Below are 4,195 nucleotides of genomic sequence, written 5' to 3'. Positions count from 1 at the left end.
GGCAACACAGTACTGTGTCTGCTGAGATGTCTACTTAAACTTCTCACCTAGCTTGATGGTGAATTCTAATCTCAGGTGCTTGGGAGGTGGAGGCAGGAGGATCCCAAGTTTGAGACTAGTCTGAGCTACATGTTTAAGATCCTATTGAATGGAGAGAGAGAGAAAGAGAGAGAGAGAGAGAGAGAGAGAGAGAGAGAGAGAGAGAGAGAGAGAGAGAGAGAGAGATTTCTTATTTCCCCTCAAAAGTTGTCTGAGTATCATGTTAATTTCCTCAAGTTAGAAAATCTACTATTGCCAGGCGCATGTGTTTAATCCAAGCACTTGGGAGGCAGAGGCAGGTGAATTTCTGAGTTCAAGGCCAGCCTGGTCTACAGAGTGAGTTCCAGGACAGCCAGGGCTATAGAGAGAAACCTTGTCTCGAAAAACAAACAAACAAACAAACAAAAAAAAAAAAGAAGGAAAGAAAAGAAAATCTACTATGTATCCACATTTCAAAAATACATTGTGTAAGATGGACAGGTGTAGTTTTAATGTTGCCTTTTAGTTAAAAAAGTATTTAATTGTCACATTAACATTCGAAGTGGATGGTGGGTTATATCACCTGTTGAAACACAAACAGAAATAATGATTTAGTTTATCTGGCCAATTTATTTTAAAACCTATGCTTCTCAAGAAACAACACGATTATGTTTCAGATTTCCAAAACAGGCCACCCACGAAAGTAAAAAGATGATGGATGGGAATTTCAGCTTTGCTTGCTCTGGGGATCAGTGGTATGGCACCAGTTTCAACTGTAAACCATGGCTAGGTGCAATGACAGACATCATTATGTCATCTATGTCAGTAGATCCAGCATTCACGAGGCTGATCTGGAGGATCCCTTGAGCAAAGGAGCTTAAAGACCAGCCTGGGCCACTACGTAAGACCAGGTCTCAAAAACCAACAAAACCTACCACCACCACCACCCACCTCGGGTTTTTCATTACTAATCCAGAAGGGAAGCTGCCCACTGTGGCTACCTGGAAAGTAGAGAACAAGCTAAAAACAAAGAGCTAAACAGTTTCTTCTAGAAAGCAGTCATCCCCCTGCCCCCGCCCCTGCCCCTCTCCCCCCCGTGAATTGTTCTGAATGACCATCCTTGAAAGCACATGCTCCGTTTATCCCTGTCCCTTATGGGTGGGAAGTGTAGTGTTTGATGCAATTGGGAAGTCTGAGATGAGGCACAGTCTGGTGGAAATCGATGCTGCTCCTTGCTGCTGTGTCAACTGTAAAACCATGGCTAGGTGCAGCCCAGCCTTGCTGGGGGTCCCTCTCTGTCTGTGACTACTGGGTCATACTCAGTGTCCCATCAAATGCTACATGCCACATGGCTTCATCAAATCCAAGTATAAAGATAGCCATCCTCCTGTGTCATATAAAACCATGAGTAAATACATTTACGTAGCATCCCAGAGACTAGCTCCCTGAGTTTATTAGCTTTTCCCCAGCAGCAGACAGAATGCACACACACTTACCAGCTTGTAATAAAGACATCATAAATAACCAGAAGAAAAGATTCTAAGCAGGGATACCTCATCCTAGAGGAGGTTGGGATGTGCCACCCTCTATGTGTAGGGATGTGTTGCCATCTTCTGGGGCTTGGGTCATGGTTGATTAATAAGTTGATCCTTAGTTACTGACCTCAGTTGCCGTTCAGAGGCTTAGAATGAGTGGACTCGTACGCTCTAATTTGGGAGCCTATTAGGAATAACGAAAGTTCCTCTCAACCCTCTTACAAAGGAAATAGCAAGAATTTTACGAATTCTATGCTGTAGCGGGTAGAGGACACCCTGAGGGAATGAGTCACGGTTGATGTAGGAATGGCTTTGTGAGCACTCCAATGCTTCAGCCCCACAGAAGCAGCAGCACAGGAGCCTCATGAGGTGGAGAAACTCTGCTCAGAGGCTGGAAGATTAACCGTTGATGGATGTTCCATCAGCATGTACAGAGACTGGATATTAAAGATTCCTCCTGGGTGTTTACTACCTGAGGATGCTTACCTAGTAAACGGACTGAGGTTCCCGGTCTGGGCTGTAGCAGACCTCATCGGATCCCAGCTTCCCTGTACCAGGGCCTGTGTGTGTGTGTTCTTTCTTTATCCCCACAAAGCTTCCCCTAGTCAGGATTCCAGAACCCAAGCCATTCAGTACTAGGTTAGGAATTAGAGACAACCTTAAGACATAAACTATAGAACCTTTAGTTATGTATTCTGGATTGTTCACAAAGCAGAGTTTAAAATTCCACAAACATATTCTTGTGATATTCTACAAAAATATCTTGAGTATCAATTAGATGATCTTATCAGAGTCTCCCAGTGCCCTGAGAATTCAGCAGATGAGGCATCTTTTAAGTCCATTACAGGAACGACACAGCCTGGATCCCAAATCCTCTGGAAAGGCTCCAGCCTGAGCCTAAGTCCTCGGGCTTCAACGCCAGGGCTTTCTGCTAACCACAGAGCCTCCCATGACTTGCTCTCTGCACATCCCAGGCCTGTTCAGAATGCTTACACATGACAGTGTGAGCCTCCCTTACTTTGAAAATAAAGCAATCTCAGCTCAGGAGGATCTGAAGACCACTGTTCTCTGTGCAGCTCAGGCTCTTGAGGACTGGCTGGGCTCTTCTCACTTGCATGGATTTCAGCCATCAGAACCTAAGAGAGGAGCCACCCACAACTGTTTATAACTTACCTGTCAAATATCCTGCCATTTAGTCTAGCGATTCTCTTTGAATATTCTAAATGAGGACTTGACATGAGTTACCTGATGTCTAATGCCCTTTTGAAATTAGTTTCTTTTTTAAATACACTTTTTTTTTTAGAGTATGTTTGTGTCCATAGTAACATTGCATGGAGGTGCCAAGAGTCCCTGTATCTTTGTCTCCATACATGCTACCTTGGTGGTGTACAGTCCATGGATTTGGAGTATGTGTGAGCAATAGGTTCATGTGTGCATACATGTGAACGTGTATGTTCATATATATGTGCATATATATGTACACATAATATCTATGAGGAGAGAGATTATCTTTGCCCTAAAGCTCTTTGTGTTCTCTGCCACACTATCTTGGACCCTTGACAATCTTTTATATTCTGCATAGTCCTACCTGGTCATGTTTTCAAATAAAGTTTTACCATCAGATATACAAAGAGAAGAGAAGGCAGGGACTTTCTTTATTATACATCAAATGATTGCTGTACTGGAGCTGTGATTAGGATCAATATATTTCCAACGCCAGCTCTAAAAGAAACAATCAAACTTGGTTCCGAAGCTAAACCGTCGGTTGACTTTGAAGCCAGAGGTGGCCTCTCCTTCCACAGCCGCTGCAATTGGCAGCAGTCGTGGGGTTGCTGCCACCTGGTGGATATTGCTTGAGGTGCAGCCAGCGAGGACGTCCTAGTCAGAGTGAGCAGCCACAGAAAAAGGACCTCCAGTCAGTCACATTGATAATGCTTCAGCTGAGCTCCCTTATTACCTGGGAAGACCAAGAGCCTGCGTGGTTTATTATGGGTTTGTGCTGTTTATTAATCCACAACAGTATTGTTTTTGATAGACAACCTAAGATTAAGGCTAATAAAGGACTCTGGAATGTGGACTCGATAATTTTGTTGGCTTGAGAACAAAGAAGAAAGTCAGTAAATAGTACCTGGATCCTCCAGTAATTACTCCATCTTATAAATTACTGTTTTCTCCTATTCCAGCCCACAGTCTGTCATTCTTGAAAGTATGATATATTAATTTTGAGCTAAGCAATATCCACAGGGAGTAATCAGAGTTGGCACGGTACAGGTGTTTCCCAATGAAAAAGGTTACTATTGGAATTATTTATAAACGCATCAGAAAGCTGAATGTTAACCGAATGACTTTTCATCCGCTCATCAAACCCAGGAGTTATATATGCACCAAATCGCTCCCTCCATCTGACATTCCAAAGGTCACGCTTCTTCCTTCAAGGCGAGAGTATCCTGCCTTGTTATCTTTCTGATTTTTCATTTTCAAAGTTAGTTTTAATTTGCTTATTACAGGGTAGTTCTCCCCTGAATATTTCATGTTCGTCATTCTTATTAATTTCTTTTCATATATATGATATATAATATATATAGTATTCATTCATAGTATAAAACAACAGCAGGTATATTCTTTTAAATAAACAAGTTTTG

At 42.6% G+C, this 4,195-nt stretch overlaps 1 long non-coding RNA gene across 2 annotated transcripts; it reads right to left on the bottom strand.

The window, feature by feature from the left end:
- Nucleotides 1-505: 505 nt before the first annotated feature.
- Nucleotides 506-2,371, bottom strand: LOC116092012. Of its 2 annotated transcripts, none has more exons than XR_004119144.1 (3): nucleotides 2,040-2,371; nucleotides 1,572-1,737; nucleotides 506-601 (listed from the first exon to the last, which is right to left on the bottom strand). It is a non-coding gene; the product is annotated as an uncharacterized LOC116092012 (long non-coding RNA). The 2 variants fall into 2 exon arrangements; XR_004119143.1 differs by having other exon boundaries at nucleotides 523-601; nucleotides 1,515-1,737.
- Between the last annotated feature and the right edge of the window lie 1,824 nt (nucleotides 2,372-4,195).

Source organism: Mastomys coucha, unplaced genomic scaffold, assembly GCF_008632895.1.
Source record: "Mastomys coucha isolate ucsf_1 unplaced genomic scaffold, UCSF_Mcou_1 pScaffold15, whole genome shotgun sequence".
In the NCBI taxonomy this organism is placed as follows: domain Eukaryota; kingdom Metazoa; phylum Chordata; class Mammalia; order Rodentia; family Muridae; genus Mastomys; species Mastomys coucha.
This window is presented reverse-complemented; position numbering and strand designations above follow the sequence as displayed.